Below are 11,781 nucleotides of genomic sequence, written 5' to 3'. Positions count from 1 at the left end.
CTTTGAGAGCGGAAGAAGGACTAGAGCCACGCCCTTTGCCGAAGAAAGAGTGATTAGCTGCATTCACAAAGGCGTTGGGTTCAGTAGGCGAAGATAAAACGAGTTGGCGTTCCTGTTGGACAACCATGGAGAAGACGCGGTTGATAGCAAGGAGATGATCCGTCAAAAGGATTTGGGAACGCACAACAAAGAAGTGTTCGTCCAGAACTTTGAGGAATCAGATTATGAAATCCTGTTGGTCGTAATTTTTGACAAGACACAAGCAAGAAGAAAAGGGTTTTTAGTTATTGAGTTCTTCCCAAAGGGTCTTCAATGCGGTGTAGAACTCATAGACATGACGAGTTCCTTGAGTGGTGGGTCCTGATTGTAAAACAAATAAACTTCAAATTGGAAAAATATATAAAACTTCTTATTCTAATATTTTTTTGTCAAACAAAAAATTTATAAAATGCAGACTTGTAAAGTAGTAAAATCATAATAATAATAATAAAAAAGAAGGTGCATAATATAATCATAATAATAATAATAAATATATTCATATATTTATTTAAAGTATCGTTAAAAGTATTTTATTTAATTAAAATGTAAAATATAAAAAATATCAACATATTTAAAAAATAAATAAAGATAAAATATAAATTATAAATTATAAATTATGAGTTATGAGTTATGAATTACAAATTACAAATCGTAAATAATAATAATAATAATATATTATATTTATTTAAGGTATCGTTAAAAATATTTTATTTAATTAAAATGTAAAATAAAAAATATATCAACATATTTAAAATATATATAGATTAAAATAAAAATCCTACATCTCAAATAGTAATTATATATTCTTAAAAATTTATTATAATTTTTTTTTGTGAAATTTCTTAAAAAACATATTAGTAGAAAAATATATTTATAAATTCATTTCAGCATAAAAAATTACTTGTGATTTTTTTTTTCAAGAAATAACTTGTGAATTTAAAACATGCAAGAAATTACCTATAGAATTGCATTCTCGTGGTTCTTATGTGCAGGGTTCAATTGTTTTGGGGTTGTGACAGGTGACTCGTATTTCAAATCTGGTTTGTGACACAATAAGCGATTTCTGGCATGTTTAGGTTTGTGATTTCGAACTGGTTTTCTTTGGTGTTCCAATTTGTGTCGTATTGATGGGTGGCTTGTCGTAGCGTAATGGCATGGTGGACATGTGACATCCTATGATTAGTGCAGATTTGTGTGCAAGGATCATGACTATGCAACAAGATATGGTTTGAAAGATATATGAGTGTAGGATAGTGCCACGTGGCATTCCCTGGTTGGGCTGATTTATGAGTCTCAGAGGGGTGAAAATAGAAAAAAAATAGAGATGTGAAATAGTAGCCAATGTTTGAAAAAATGGGAGTATATAAGTAAATTATGGGGTGTAAAGCCGAATTTTCCGAAATTTGTTGATTTTTTTGCCTTATTTTCTAAAGGTGTTTGTAACTTTAATTAATTTATTTCACACCTTAAATGAACTTAATCTTAACTTCAAATACATCAACAAATATTAGAATATTCAAAAATTTATGCAACTAAAAAGCACTTTTGAAGACATTTTTTATTTCACAAGCTCAAAAAGCTTAAATTTCATAAATCCTAATTAAATCAATCTTTTTCAAAATAAAATTCAATTAATAATTCAAAATTAAAGACTAAATGAGGGCTTAAATATGCACTTATGTTTTTATGAGACGAAATTGCGTGGAGGTTATGGATGTTGCGATTGTCAATTTCTGGATTTTCGTATGGAAGAAGGCATGGAACTACTTGGTGGAGCGATAGTTAGCAAAGCCTCTAGTGGTGATCAGCGTGGGTGACAACAATGACGACTCATGGAACCCAAACATTTGGAAGAAGAAGAAGGGAAAAACCACGTCTTCATAATGCACCTTAGCTAAAATATTGACACGCCATAGGAACTATGCAGCCTGAACACTTTGTCGTTAACAATTTGAACGTCAATAAAAAAAATAAATCAATTGAATAAAATTAAAATAAAATAGAATTTTATTGAAAAAAAAACTAGAGTTACATTTATAAACTGAACGAAAATCGAAAGCAAAATAATATTTAAACTTAAAATTATTTTATAATTTATTGAGTTAAATTTAATTAAAATTAAAGTTTAATTTATATTTTATTAGGTTAAAATAATATATGTAGGTATTTTTAATATCCGCAAATTTTAAAAAATCTACTTGGTATCTGACACACAACTTGTTATCATCCTTACTTGCAACACAATTCTACCAACTTTCGTTCATACCACGTTCTAACATCCCTAGAAATATCTACTAATATTTCTAACTACATACACATATACTATATTTCTAACTATAGACACATAACTACGTATCTACTACAACCATTATTAATAACCATTATTTTCTAAATGCACTCCATTAATTATCATTACCAAAATCAAAATATTATGTTTGTTTCTTCTCCCATTAAATATACTATGAAATTCACCGATTAAATATGTTTGGTAAAATAATATAAAGGAAAATCATAACTATCTATTTGACACGGTAATAGTTAATTACAAAGTAGAGGTAATAATTCCTGACAGTCCAACGGTCACATCTTCTACCAACAATAAGATAAAACCTGTGCAAAGTTTGCAATAAATAGATTTATGTATAGTTTGAATATTTTATTAAAAAAAAATAATGGGGTAAACTTATCAAAAGGCGTTAAGTTTGGTTGATCAGGCGCGAATTTCCCTAAATAACAAATGATGGAAAATTGCAAAGAGATGAAGAGTGTGGGAGACACTCAAGCAAGGCGCGTGTGGGATGGAGATGATGGTTTATTAGCACCTAACGGTTAGCATGCAGAATCCTCTTACAATCAATGACTCCCGTACGCACAAACACACCAACATCACTCTCTGTCTCTTTGTCTCTCCGATTCTCTGTTTTGGTCTCAAATGGTATCACACTCTTTCCCTCTTCTTTCCTCTCTCACTCACCTCACCACTAACGTTTTCTTGTTCCGCTTCACATAACACAAGAACAATCCCTTACGGTGGCACCTTCTCTTTCCTTACTCTTTCAATCGAAATATTTATCCACGGCGGTTCCTCCGTCGGTCGCCGCCTCTCCGGCGTGCCCTACGTCGGCGACCTCCATTCTGGCGCGTCTCCGACAGCCACCTAATTGATGCATTCTGAGTTCAAGAGCCTTAAGTGTGTCCGCGTCTGCAAAGACTCCTCCACCGGTAAATCCCTCTGTTATGGTTAGGTCTATTTTGTTTGTCATCCTGTGCGTTTCGTCTCCATTCATGTTTTCTTCGTTTAGGTTTGACGCAATTGTGCTCCGTTTTCTTTTCTTGAAATCTTGATCTTCGTATATTTCTAACTTAATTAATTTCTTGTTATGACATTATATATAAACACGTTGCTTGAATGAAAGAGAACGATAAAGGTGTGTTGATCCAGATCTTTGAGATCGTGTTACTGAAATGGTGTTTGTCATAGCAATTCGTGCAATCAAAACTAAGAATCATACGTTGTTGAATGGAAAAATTATGAGAGTGATGTGGTCACGTCGCGATACTGATACGAGGAAGTAATCGTTAGGCACAGTGAGAGTGGCGGGGAAGAGGTGAGAGGGAGGAATGTCGATTCTTTGTTCACTTTTAATAATATAATATATATTAGAATTTTACAATGCCATATAGATTTTTTATTTCCTTAATCAATTACTGTTTAAATCAATTTATTTTTGTTATATTTAGTGATTTTATTTTATTTCGTAAAAAAACAATTATTATTTGAACTGATGTAACTGTTATTTTATTTTTTATTTTCATTTTCCTGTACTAAATTTTTCGTAGTTTAATTTTTATTTTATTTTATTTGTTTACAAAATATTCAATTAATGTTTGAACTAGTATATAATTATTATATTTTTTCTTTCTATTTTTCTGATAAATATTAATTTTTGTTTAACGATTCTGATTATTTTTCTATTAATATTGATAAAAAAATTTGTCACATCTGTAGGGTTGAGAGCTATATGTTTGAAGAAAAAACAAGTAAGATGAACTATAAGATGATATCATATTAAAAAAAAGGAATGAAATGAGATTGATCTGGAAAATGATTAATGAACATATAACACTAAAATGTAAATTTAAAAGTTGAAAATATTAATTACATTTATCATCTGGTTTTTATGAGTTTAATACTTCATTTTTGCATAGAATATCGTTAGTATTTTTCCCACGTCTCTTATATTTACCATTCATAATATAGTTTCGTAATAAATGTAAAAGCATTTAAAATTCCGATCGAGTTTCCACACCCATTCTACATCAAACACTATTTGTCTGCAATGCCTTAATTATGTTTAAGTTAATCTTATGTGACACAGGATTCATGTTTCATGGTAAACCACTGTATGTTGCCCTTGCTCAAAGGAAAGAGGATAGGAAAGCATAATTGCAGCACAGACAGCAAATAACAGTTTGACTTTCGACTACCATTATCCCTAGCGGATATGCTCATTATTATGCTGCTACTGGTGTTATTTCACATATGCCTCCTCGAGCTGGACTGATGTATCAACCTTTTGCGTTGAGGCCAGGATGGGGAGCTAATGGCTTTGCACCCCTGCTATATCATTTCAACAGCCATCTATTCCGCAATGAGTAAAAGCTTTGTTTTGGAACCCAAGAATTCTTCATGATTTTTTAGAATGCGTCAAGATCTTTTAGCATGAAGGAACTAAATTGCCACATTTGTTTTACTTGGAAAACTGGTCTTGTCTCGATGAGAGCTGCAATGACTAGAATACATATGTCTTTCTTTGTTTCACAGGTTTCTAACAATGATAAGCAGCGTAGGCAAAACAGGAAAATAGTCAGTCTGGTACTTATTTGCAATTCAGCAGGTTTGCCCTTTCTTTTTGTTTGTTTTGAGCTCCCTTTTTATGTTTACTTTCCTGTAGTAAATTTCATTTCAGGGAACATACTCGAAACAAATACAGTGGTGGCCTTTTTAGAAATTGAACTTGAGACCAGGATTAGTTAAATAATTTTTGTTTGTTTAGTTTTCAATATAAAACAATTGAAAATAGTTGGATTTCATTTCAATACAAGTCAATCCTTTCTTTACATGTGTTGGAAGTTCTCATTTCTCAAGTTTCTAACTTTTGAAGAGAACCATACAACATAACCAGTGAACGCCAGTGTGAATTGGAAAAAGGATTTGGTAGAGGGTCCCATGGGCCAGAAATGCTGCTTAGCTTGCTTGCTGGGGCTGCTCCTGTGCAGCAAAAAGAGATACTCGGAGAGCATCTTTACATGCTTGTTCATGAACTAAAGGCATAACAATCTACTATTCTATTTTCCTTTTTGTTGTTGAAGGTTAAGTTTTTCAATTCTTATCGTGTGCTTACTGTGATATCTTTGAACAGCCTAGCATAGCAGCAAAAATAACAGGTATGCTTTGGAGATGGAAAATTGAGAACTGTTGGTTCTCCTCGAATCGTCGAAGGCTCTTCCAGCTAAGGTGGAAGAAGTTGTGGAAGTGCTTAAGAACACTAAGACCAAAGTATATGGACAGAACATACTTCGTTCAAATTACCTTTCAGCTCAAGTTGCAGTAAGCTAAACACTTTAACCTGATATTTGAGACATGAATTTATGATTACCTTAGCGTTTCTTCTACAATATATTTCCTCACAAAAAAACAAAATTACGTCTTCTAGGCTTAAGTTTGACAAAATTTGGAAGTGACGATAAGAATCATGGATAAGTTTGTTTTTCGGTTTTGATTACATGGATAAACTTCGATGAATCTTAGTTAATAATTTTCGTTTCCTATTATGCTATTTACACACACATGTAGAATATATTCCGCACATGTAACCAATTTTTGGTAGCCCTGCACTCTACCACTTACCCAGTTCGTCTTGGACCTTGAACATTTCTATCGTGATCCTCTCTTGTAATAATTAGATATATACCATGATCAACTCCCTTGTGACATCCATACCCATAACCCTACCAAAACCCTGACCTCTAAATCCTTACTATAACCCTAACCCTTAAACCCTAACAATAAACTCCAAACACTAAATCCTAACACAAACCCTATCCCAAACCCAAATCTCTAACCACAAACCCTAACATAACCCCAACCTAACCTAACAATAACCACCCTAACCATAAACCTAAACTCTAACCCTAAACATAACACTAATAGTAAACCATAAACCTAACCTTAAACCTAAGCTTAAACTAAAGCCTAACTTTTCTATAATTTTGTGACCGATTTCATTAGAGTTATAATTTGATTCTAGATATATTAGGATTATATTAGATTTCTGCAGGTTTATTAAGAAGTAGTAACGAAAGATTATTATTGTCTCTGTATATATCCCTTGCTTTTGTTTTTTTAACTCTTCTACTGTTTCATTCTCTACATTGATAATCTTCTTCTGTTGCATTAGTTTGTGTAATTAATTATTCATTGATTAGATTATTTTTTCAATTATTTTCATTCTGCACTTTTTTGACAAACTTAACCAATTCTTTTATGTGTTTCCTTCTACCACTTTTCTCTTTTATTAACATGTCCTTACTCATTTTAGTGTACAAACGTTGCATTTTTCATTTGTTTTGATTTAATTTCATTTTTGTAGGTTTGACAACAAGTAATAGCAAATGATTGTTACCGCTTTTGTACCCACACTTTAATTTTGTTTTTCTAACTCTTATACTTTTCTTTTTTGCATTGATAATTTTAATCTATTGTAGTTTGTAATGAATTTTCATTGATTAGATTAATGTTGTAGTTATTTTCATTTCGCACTATCTTGTGTTTTGTAATCAAATTTGAAATTTAGTTTTTACAAACATAACTAGTTATGCTACAGGTTTACTTATACTAATTTTATCTTTTATTAACATCTCTTCTCACTTACTCTAATGTAGCAATGTTGCATTTTTCATCTGTTTTGGTTGAATTTTATTTCTGTAAATTCATTAATAAGTAGATGTGAAAGATTGTTACTACCTCTATACATATCCCTTGCTTTCGTTTTTCTAATTCTTATACGGTTCTTTTCTCTCCATTGATAATATTTCATTCTGTTGTAATAGTTTGTGTAACTAAATTTTCATTAATTACATTATTGTTGTATTTATTTTCGTTTTGCATTATATTGTGTCATTTAATCGGATTTTAACTTCAGTTTTTACAAACTTAACCGACTTTTCCATTCAATTGCAATAGTTTGTATAATTAATTATTCATTGATTACATTATTGTTCCATTTATTTTAATTCTCCATTGTTTTTACAAATTTAACCAACTTTTCTATGCATTTTCTTCTGCTAATTTCATCTTATTATTAACATCTTACTTACACCAAAGTACTAATGTTGAATTATCATTTGTTTTGGCTTAACTATGTTTCTGGAGGTTTGTTAAGAAGTAGTTGTCACACATTATCGTTGCCTGTTGCCTCTCTACAACGGTTGTGGTTTTGTTTTTCTAACTCTTCTACTTTATTTTTCTCTACATTTAATATTTTTCTTTGTTTTATGAGTACTTTATTTTCATTAATCAGATTATTGTTCAAGTTATTTTCATTTTGAATTATTTTTGTGTTATTTAATCAGATTTTAACTTTAGTTTATACAAAAACAACCACTTTTGCTATGTGTTTCCTTTTACTACTTTTCTCTTTTATTAACAACTCCTTACTCACCCTAGTGAACTAACATTGCATTTTTTATCTACTTTGGCTTAATTACATTTTAGCATGTTTGTCAACAAGCAGTAGTAAAAGATTGTTATTGCTTTTATAAGACTACTTTCATTTTATTTTTTCTAACTCTTGTACTTTTATTTTCTCTGGTTTGATAATTTTGTTCTGTTACGATAGTTTGTGTAATTAATTTTCATTGATTACATCATTGTTCAATTCATTTTCCTTCGACACTATTTTATTTCATTCAATTAGATTTTAACTTTAGTTTTTACTAAATTAATTAGTTTTTTGAAGTGTGTACTTCTACTAATTTTCTCTTCCAAGTGTGTTAACAAGAAGTGGTGAAAGATTGCTATTGTATCTGTACATATGTCTTGTTTTTTTTTTCTAAGTTTTCTACTGTTCTTTTCTCTACATTTTGTTGCAATAATTTGTGTAATCAATTATTCGATGATGACATTATTGTTCCAGTTATTTTTATTCGGTACTATTTTACAAACTTAACCAATTTTTCCATATGTTTCCTTCCGCTAATTTTCTCTTCTATTGACATCTCCTAATTTACACCAAAGTACTAACGTTACATTTTAATCTTTTTTGGCTTAATTATGTTTATGCAGGTTTGCTAAGAAGTAGTTGTCACACATTATTGGTGTCTCTCTACAAATGTTGTGGTTTTGTTTTTCTAACTCTTTTATTTATTCTTCTCTACTTTTGGTTAAATTATGTCTTTGGTCCCCATTTTCGTTCAAAAATATTGATTTGGGTCTTCTATTTTTGTAAGTCTCAATTAGGTCCCTAATATCGAAATTTTGTATCAATCATGCCATTGCTATTAAATTAGGTTAGTAAAGGAACAATGAATAGGCATGATTTTATCTCATTAAACAATGACCAGACAAATAAATTACTAATGTGCATTATTGTTTTTTGATAATTAACGTATATTAGAAATTACCTTCTCCTTTGGCTCTCAACTTATCAAACATCTTCATTGCCTCATAAATCTTCCTAGCTTTGCACAATTGATTAATAATAATCCCAATGGTCACAACACTGGCTTTATCCCCATCTCTTCCATTTCTGCCATTAGTTTATTCATTCACTGAGTGTGCCTCTCCCTTCCCAACCCAACTAAGAGAGCATTATAAGACACAACTTTAACCGCAATTGAACCACCCAATCTGCAAAACCTGCCATGCCACACCATTCTTTTAGTGCTGACACATCTTTGTTATCATTTGGGTTAGCTTAAACACATCAAGGAAAACCCCATGCTCATACATCATGGTAACCAACCCTTCAGATTCTTTATCAACAAGGCTTCTTCGATGGCGCTTCTTCTTCCCAGTACTCTAAAAACAACTTCAGCCGTGAAATCATCATGAGGAATCAGAATCCTTTTCAAGCATTCAGTCAAGCACGAGGAGTGCATCATCAATGCAACCCTATTTAAAAATCCCCTTAGGTAATTCATTGCAAAGTCCAAAGCTTTTGGAAGAAGAGTGGAGCTCCTTGAACAAAAATCAAATCGTGCACCATGGGAGATCGATACCACAATATCTACTCACTTGAACCTTGAACTGCAACGAAACCGCGATTCCATCTAACACGTTCGCATAGATGATCATATTCGTCGAATACCTAAATATTTTATTATTCATTAATCCCCATTTTCCTTCAAAAAGAAAATCTCAATTTTGTAAAAGGCTAATGTATATTCCACCTTCTTAGAAAAATCCTAATTTGCAGTATATGTTAATTATTAAAAAAGAATAATCCACATCACTAATTTGATTTGCCTAATCACTGTTTAATTAGAAAAAGCCATGTCTATTCACTGTCCCTTTAGTTGTTTAACCCAATTTTACAGAAAGGGAATGATTGATATCATTTCTTGAAAATATGGACCTAATTGAGGCTTATAAAAATAGAGGGACCAAATCCATTTTTTTGAACAAAAATTAGGACCAGAGATATATTTAATCACTAACACAAAAAAGCGTTATAACGTCACTCCTATAACGTCTGCCCACAAAAAGTCCAACGTTAAAAATGACCGGTGGCATTTTTGTAAATTATCGGACTTTTTTAACGTCTGTCTATTCCAGGTCAGACGTAAATTAACGTCTGTCTGTTCCAGATCAGACGTAATTTAACATCTGCCCAAAAAACCCCGACGTCATTTAAAAAAGGACGTCAGACTGGTTTTCCCCCAACGTCACTTAATGTCAGACTCCTTCACCACCGACGTTAAGTTTTACTTATCTCTACGCGAAACGTAGAAACCCTACGCTGTTTCACTGTTTTCGTGAGCGTTTTCCACTGGCGACCCCCATTTCGACTTTATCTAGGTGAGTTTCGAACGTTTTTCACCACCAAACTTGTTAGCATTTGATTATGAATTGATTTTAGGCATTTTGAACCGAATATTTTACGTTTTCATCTCCTTTTGCAGCGTTTTGAGATTCGTCCCACTTGCTCTTCATCCCCATTTGGCTAACAGCGTGTAGAGACCTTAAAGCCACCTTCTCCAAGTTCGTCTTTCATTTGCTAGAAGGGGTTAGTTTTTCATTTCTAAATTTAGGGTTATTACTAAATTGAGCATTAATTGTGATTACAATGGCATGATGCATATTGTAGGTAATTCTTTTCATATGTGTATGATTATAAGAAGTGTACCAAACACTCTCATGTGGATTGCCTCCTTTTAGACTTTTAATTATGCATGCCGTTTGAAATTGAAATTGAAATTGAATTAATAACCCGTGTATCTAATTTGGAGGGTAAATGAGCGTGATGTGGTGATCAATGTTGTGAACTCCATACGAAAATGAGTCATAATGAATTTAGGGTGGAGTGAATAATGAAGGATGACTCATTCCATGAACTATAAAGTTTATGTTTTCATTACATGAGAGTTCTTAGTATTTTTCTTTTTTATGAATGATGTTGAAGTGTTTACATTTCTTTAAACTGACCTTAAGTTGCCTTGGAGTAATATTTAGGTGGTCACTCCTTGATCTTTAATTCTCCATTAAGAGGGGTGAGTGAGGTAAGGTTAAATCAAGGACCTCAAAACCAGCAAGTAACTGAGGTAATGTTCTTTTTCATGTCTTTTGTTTCTCTTTGGTTTGATTTTGTTATGAGACATCTCTTGTAATCTGCTAGAGTTATTTTCTTCTCTCGACATAAGATTAAGGTGATGGCATGAGGATAACAAATACCTAACAGATTTATGTAGTATAAACTATCATAGCTATGCAATATTGTTGTACTCATTTTTTTTAAAGTACAAGGCATTTGATTCAATGGCTTTTTCTAGTTATTGATTAACTAATAGTTATGGAATATAGAAGTTAATACTCTTAAGAAAAGCATTTAGAAACTATATTATGGATTTTTTCTGATTTTCAGGTGTGAGAATGTTGTAAAAACAACAAAACTTAAAAAAAACATCACTGTTTGACGTCTGGTAGAACCTTGACAGACGTTATTTGACGTCTGACTCTCCTGGACCCGACGTTAATTAACGTCTGACTCTCCTGGCCCCGACGTTAATTAACGTCTGACTCTCCTGGCCCCGACTTTAATTAACGTCTGACTCTCCTGGCCCCGACTTTAATTAACGTCTGACTCTCCTGGCCCCGACGTTAATTAAAGTCTGCTCTCCTTTCCGACGTCAATTTTGACGTCACCCAATACGACGTCGGTGTTGGGCATACATCAAAAACCGAAAATATCAGACGTTAAAAGCCTTTTTTGTATTAGTGAATCTAATTATTTTGATATTTTATAGGGAGTAGTTAATTTTAATTAATTAGATTATTGTTCTAGTTATTTTCAATCTTCTCTATTTTGTGTCATTTAATCAAATTTTAAATTTAATTTTTACTAACATAACCTTTTTCCTATGTGTTCTCTTTTATTAATATCTTCTTACCCACATTAGTGTACTAACATTTTATTTTCATCTGTTTTGGTTTAATTCCATTTCTGCAGGTTTGTCGACAAG

The 11,781-nt window shown here is 31.9% G+C and overlaps 1 long non-coding RNA gene across 4 annotated transcripts; it reads left to right on the top strand.

Moving 5' to 3' along the window:
- The first annotated feature begins 2,892 nt into the window (after window positions 1-2,892).
- Window positions 2,893-11,564, top strand: LOC114186033 (uncharacterized). 4 transcript variants are annotated; one of them, XR_014995123.1, is made up of 8 exons: window positions 2,893-3,261; window positions 4,419-4,695; window positions 4,865-4,937; window positions 5,226-5,370; window positions 5,463-5,650; window positions 8,387-10,120; window positions 10,225-10,328; window positions 10,775-11,564. It is a non-coding gene; the product is annotated as an uncharacterized LOC114186033 (long non-coding RNA). The 4 variants fall into 4 exon arrangements; XR_014995122.1 differs by having other exon boundaries at window positions 5,205-5,370; XR_014995121.1 differs by having other exon boundaries at window positions 4,419-4,937.
- The last annotated feature ends 217 nt before the right edge of the window (window positions 11,565-11,781 follow it).

Source organism: Vigna unguiculata, chromosome 5 (genome assembly GCF_037176805.1).
Source record: "Vigna unguiculata cultivar grain cowpea cultivar isolate G323 ecotype 2 chromosome 5, ASM3717680v1, whole genome shotgun sequence".
In the NCBI taxonomy this organism is placed as follows: Eukaryota; Viridiplantae; Streptophyta; class Magnoliopsida; order Fabales; family Fabaceae; genus Vigna; species Vigna unguiculata.
Note: the sequence above shows the minus strand (reverse complement) of the source record. Positions and strands in the feature narration are given on the sequence as shown.